Source organism: Tupaia chinensis, unplaced genomic scaffold (genome assembly GCF_000334495.1).
Source record: "Tupaia chinensis unplaced genomic scaffold, TupChi_1.0 Scaffold145151_1, whole genome shotgun sequence".
NCBI classification, from domain to species: domain Eukaryota; kingdom Metazoa; phylum Chordata; class Mammalia; order Scandentia; family Tupaiidae; genus Tupaia; species Tupaia belangeri.
In genome coordinates, this window is record NW_006205011.1 from 1,801 (window position 1) to 8,125 (window position 6,325).

Sequence of the window (6,325 nt, forward strand, 5' to 3'; positions counted from 1 at the left end):
GCGGGTATCTTGTTTTCTCTCTCTCCCCCTCTCTCTCTCTGTCTCTCTCTCTCTGGTCAAATTAAAATAAATGAATGAATAAATAAAATTAAATAAGAAATCTTTAAAAAAATCAAAATCTGTTAGGAGAAATTTTCTTAAAACTTAAAGCCAGGAAGATGATTAGGATTTAGTTCAAATAGTAGGTAGATGAACCTGTCAATAGTTCAAGAGAAGACAAAAATCATTAAATATGGAAATCAAAGACTCAAAGAAAATCAATAATGTTTAGTCTAAAGACAAAAAAATCTATTTCACCAGTTCAGACTCACATAATTTATCTCTCTTCTATTGAACTTGCAATGTTACTGTGGTCCGATCTTTCCATTTTTAACTCTGAAAGTTAACATTCAACTCCAGACTTATCCCTACCATTAGGCCGGGCATTCTATTGGTTGTTTCTTGTACTCCTATTTCTGTGTGTCTGACTTTAGTTTTCCTGGTATAGCACTCCCTTCAGCACTTCTTGGAGAGCTGGTCTGGTGTTGGTAAATTCTTTCAGGTTTTGCTTACTTGAGAATGTTTTTATCTTTTGTCTCATAAGAAAGATAATCTTTCTGGGCATAGTATTCTTGGTTGAAATTGTTTTTCACTTAACACTTGGAATATATTTTTCCATTCTTTCCAATGAGAGATCTTATGTTAGCCTTGTGGAATATCCTTTGAAAGTAACTTGACATTTTTCTCTTGACAATTTTAGTATCTTGCCTCTGTCTGTGATTTTGGTCAGTTTGGCTATGATGTGCCCCAGGGAAGATCTTTTAGGGTCAATTCTATGTGGGGTCCTTTGTATTTCTTGGGTCTGAATATTTGAGTGCCTCTCTAATTTTGGAAAGTTTTCTTCCTAGAATCATGGAATAGATTATCAATGCCCTTATTAGTTTTTTCACCATCAGGGATACTGATGATCTGGAGATTTGGGCATTTAGTGGTATCTAGTATAACTCATATGCTATTCTCATTTTTGGGGGTTATTTTCTCAGTCTTTTTGCTGAACTTTTCTAGGTTAGAGGTTCTATCTTCTTCATCTGAAATGTGATCTTCTGCATAATTTAATCTGCTTTTTATATTTTCAATGGAAGTTTTGATTTCCTTTACTACAGCCTTCATCTCTAGCAATTCCATTTGAACCTTTTTCATGATGTGTATCTCCTCTTTCAGATCCTGAAAGAATTTCCTCACCTCCTGGAACTCAGTGTCTCTTTTCTCCTGCATCTGCTGGAGTTCATTGTCTATTCTCTTGCATCTCTGTTAGCTTTGTCACTATGAATAGTTTAAATTCTTTATCTGACATTCCCATGCATTTTCTTGTATTCTTTGTGGAGAAAGGTGTTATTCTGCTCCCTTAGAGGAGAGATATTTTCTTGGGTTCATATTTCTTGTGCCTCTGCAGTGGTTTCTGGTCATCTGATGGATTATACATTTTTTCCTATTTTTTGGAGGTAAATCTTAGCATTCAGAGGAACGCAGAAGGAGGTGACCTGCAGTCTGTAAACAGTATTATTTTTCTCCCTTTGTACGGTTGATTCAATGGAAATTGAGGATTTTCAAGTTGCTGGGTCTGGGACTGGAACTCCCAATAGTCAACCATGTGGGAATCCAGCACCTTAACCACTATACTATGGGTCTCATTTTTTTTTTTAATGGCTGAGTAGTATTTCACAGACTATATGTGCCACATTTTTTTTTTCAAACCACTCTTCTGTTCTTGGACATTTGGGTTGATTCCATGTCCTAACAATTGAAAATAATGCTGTAATAAACACAGATGTGCAAGAGAATACAGAGGTTGCCCTACCTGTCTAAATACTAGAGTCTGGAGGGTGAAGTTGGAGGAGAAAATATTCAGTTGCCCTCAAAGGGCCAGCTCACAGCTTAAGTGTAAGTGGCTTTTTAAGATGGCTTGAGAATGGTCTGTCCTCCCACATAGGTGAGAATTAGCAAGTAAAGGAGAGCGAGAGAAACAGAGAGAATACAGAGGTTTCCCTACCTGTCTAGATACTGGGGTCTGGAGGGTCAAGTTGGAGCAGAAAATATTCAGTTTTCCAAGTCCGTGAAAGAGGCAACTGACAGTTCAGATGCAGACGGCTTCTGGGATGGTCTGAGATTGATCTGTCCAATGTGGGAGGGAGGAAAGGTGAGAAATAGCAAGATAAGGGACCAGCAGTTAGTATAATGGCTATGTCGCTGGACTCACATGTATTCGACTGCATTTCGAGTCCCGGACCCAGTGTCTTAAACTCACGCCGGGCACGTATATGTGCGTGCCCAAGATCCTGAGAGGAGAATGGAGGAGAAGGGATTGCAGCTTGGCCATCACCCCTGGAGAGGGGGTTGATTTCTCACTTTCTGTCTCTCTGTCTCTCTCTTTCTGGTGTGTGCACGCAAAAACCTCTCAAATAGAAAAAAAAGTTTTTAAAAAAAGGAAATAGCAAGATAAAGGAGAGATAAAGAAGGCAAGAAGTACTTTACTTTAAAAATCGGAAAACAAGGGCTGGCAGGTGGCATGGTGGTTAAGGGCTCTGGACTCCCACATGGCTAATAGTGGTTCAGGTCCTGGACCTGGTGGCTTGCTTTCTCACTTTCCCTCTCTCTCATTCTCTATCACTCTGTCCTTCTTTGGTCAAATTAAAATAAATAAAATAATCCTTTTAAAAATTATGAAACAAATTAAAGAGCGAGCAACAGAGAGAATACAGAAGAATTACACCGAATTTGTAGATTAATTTGGGTATGATTGATATTTTGATTATATGTATTCTTCCAATTCAGAAATATGTCTTTCCACTCCTTTTGTATCATTTTTATTTTGATAGTTCTAGAAAGTGGGATCTGGAGGGTGAAGATGGAGCAGAAAATATTCAGTTTCCCTAGTCCCTGAAAGGGGCAGCTCACAGCTCAGAGGTAGAGGGCTTCTGAGACAGCCTGAGAATGGTCTCTGTTATTAATTAGACCAGAGAGAGAGAAGGGAAGTGAGAAATCAAAATGCCAGGTCCAGGTACCAGCAGTTAGTGTAATGGCTATGTCACTGCACTCCCGTGTAGTCGACCACGGTTCGAGTCCCTGCCTCCTGGTTTAAAACTCACACTGGGTTCGTGTGCATCCCAAGAGAAGAATGGAGGAGAAGGGATTGCAGCATGGCCATCCTCTCTGGGGGGTGATTTCTCATTTTCTGTCTCTCTGTCTCTCTCTGTCTTTCTGGCAAGCACACGGTGCCCTATGGCAAAAACCTCTCCAAAAAAAAAAAAAAAGAAAGAAAAAAAGAAAGAAAAAAAAAAAAAAAAAAGCCAGGTCCAGGACTCAAACCTCAATCAGCCAGGAACCTCAATCAACCAGGTGGGAGTTCAGCACCTTTAATTGCTACAGTACCTACCAGCCCCTGAGAAGATTTTCTTTTCACCACTGGATTTTCCTGTGCCCTTTGTGGAGAATCAGTTGGTTATATGTTTTAAGGTTTATTTCTAGGGTTTCAATTCTGATCCATTGGTCTGCCTGCCTATTTTTGAGCCGATAGGCATGTTGTTTTGATTATTATAGCTATGTAGTATATTTTGAGGTCAGGTAGTGAGATGCCTCCTACTTTATTCTTTTTGCATAGTAACACTTTGACAATATAAGGCCTTTTAAGATTCCAGATAAATGTTACGACTATTTTTTCTTCTTCTGTGAGGAGTTTCTCTAGTAGTTTGATTGGAATTGCACTGAATTTGTAGATTAATTTGGGTTTGATCGATATTTTGATTATATGTATTCTTCCAATTCAGAAATATGTCTTTCCACTCCTTTTGTATCTTTTTTATTTTGTACCCATAAAGTACTTTATTTTACAACCTGGTTCTCTTGTAAAAGTAAAGGTCCACTTTATCACATACAGGTTTTTATACGGTGTAAAACCAGAACTGTATGTAAAATACTGCATCTAAATGTTCCTCAATAGTTAGTCTTGTTCCATTTGCTCATCTGTGACTTCTGTGGCTTTCTCATCATTATCCATGGATGACTCATAGAACCTCTCCAGTTTTACTGGAGTTAGATCCCACTAATCCTTCTGTTTCATGGCCAATCAGAACCGCTACTTACAGGACCTGCATTTTCTCTGCCTGCAGAATGTAAATCTTTTTCAGCTTGAGACAGATCAGATCCCTCCATTTAATTATTCTCCTCAGAAGTCTCTTCATTCACAGTTAAGGCATCATCAGATTCTTTTTCTTGATTTTTTTCTTTCTGGGCTCATGTCTCTTGATGTCATAAAAGACTCTTCTTCTCCCTCTTTCTCCTCTTCTTCCTCCTCTTCTGCACAGTGCTGCCAGGTACGACTACTTTCTTTGTCATTGTCCTGAGAGGGAGATGATGCGTCTGTTTCTTCTACCATACCAGAAGAAGTTTCACTGGAACTTGCTTGGCTGGCTGTCTCTCTGGCTCCACCTTCTTTGTCAAACCTGAGTCTTTTTACTCTTCCTCTTTCTCCTCTTCTTCCTCCTCTTCTGCACAGTGCTGCCAGGTACGACTACTTTCTTTGTCATTGTCCTGAGAGGGAGATGATGCGTCTGTTTCTTCTACCATACCAGAAGAAGTTTCACTGGAACTTGCTTGGCTGGCTGTCTCTCTGGCTCCACCTTCTTTGTCAAACCTGAGTCTTTTTACCTCATGCTCCTCAGCTTCCACAGCATCTTCATCTGGATGTTTATTTTTTATGGGGCTCACCGAGGAAACCTCTGATTCAAACCTCTGTGACTTTTCTCTTCATTCTGCTGTAAGTTGGACTCTGCTGTCAGTGCTCTCAGGCAAACCATCAGTTGTCATGGGGGCTGACAAAGAAACCTTTGGTGGATTAAGTGGCCTGGGTGTTCCAGGCCCATTTATATTAGACGTCAGTTTAGGTTGGTGAATTTCCAGGAAACATAACACCATTCATTCAATTTAAACTATTAGATACTACTTCTTTTTTTTTTTTTTTTTTGAGAGGTTATTCACTATAGGGCGTGTACACTTGCCAAACAGACAGAGAGAGACAGAGAGACAGAAAGCAGGAAATCACCCCCCCAGGGAGGATGGCCACACCACAATCCTTCCCCTCCATTCTCCTCTTGGGATCTTGGGCATGCACGCACACACGCCCAGCGTGGGTTTTAAGCCACCTGGTCCGGGACACGAACCGCGGTCGACTACGTGGGAGTCCAGCGACATAGCCATTACGCTAACTGCTGGTTCCCAACTACTGGATACTACTTCTTCAGAAGGATAAACACAGCTAACAACCATCACATTCTTTTCTGCTCCTCTGAGAAATTCGTCTGTTCCTGTGTAGTTTCTCCTTAGATCTGTTAGCAATTCTCAGAGTCTCTGAGTAAAAGGTGTACCATTAAACCCAGTGACAATTTTCAGTATTCTTTCCTTCATTTCATCAAAGGGGATGTATTTGACAATGGAGAACCTCTTGGTTCAGGAACTGAAGGTTTGAAATCATCCATCACTTTCTCCAGTTTGGAAATAAAATAGCCTTTAAATTAAATTGGGACCACTGAATCCATCCTGACCTGAAGAAGGAGAGTGTAGACGTTTCCTGGCCAATGCACCAAAATATGACACAGGACAACAGGGGTGCAGGGTGATCCAGCCTACACTCACAGGGAGACACTGGTTTTTGTCACGTGCTTAGGAAGAATTAGAGTTGTGAACACAGAAGAGTAGGTATACCAAAGCAGGGAGGATGTATTTGACAATGGAGAACCTCTTGGTTCAGGAACTGAAGGTTTGAAATCATCCATCACTTTCTCCAGTTTGGAAATAAAATAGCCTTTAAATTAAATTGGGACCACTGAATCCATCCTGACCTGAAGAAGGAGAGTGTAGACGTTTCCTGGCCAATGCACCAAAATATGACACAGGACAACAGGGGTGCAGGGTGATCCAGCCTACACTCACAGGGAGACACTGGTTTTTGTCACGTGCTTAGGAAGAATTAGAGTTGTGAACACAGAAGAGTAGGTATACCAAAGCAGGGAGTTTATTAAAGGAGAGAGGAGAAAAAACAGAGCACCCAAGAAAGGAGGGCCCCCCAAAATGGGTTGTCCTATATCCTTTGCCATTTATTTATTTATTTATTTATTTATTTATTTATTGGAGAGGTTTTTGCTATAGGGTGCGTGCGCTCGCCAGATAGACAAAGAGAGACAGAGAGACAGAAAGCGAGAAATCACCCCCCTGGGGGAATAGCCACTCCGCAATCCCTTCTCCTCTATTCTCCTTTTGGGATCTTGGGCATGCACGCAAGCGCACCTGGCAT

At 40.7% G+C, this 6,325-nt stretch overlaps 1 pseudogene; it reads right to left on the reverse strand.

Moving 5' to 3' along the window:
* Positions 1-3,976: 3,976 nt before the first annotated feature.
* The window catches only part of LOC102479034 (serine/threonine-protein phosphatase 4 regulatory subunit 2-like), a 27,365-nt pseudogene continuing 25,016 nt past the window's right edge, over positions 3,977-6,325 (reverse strand).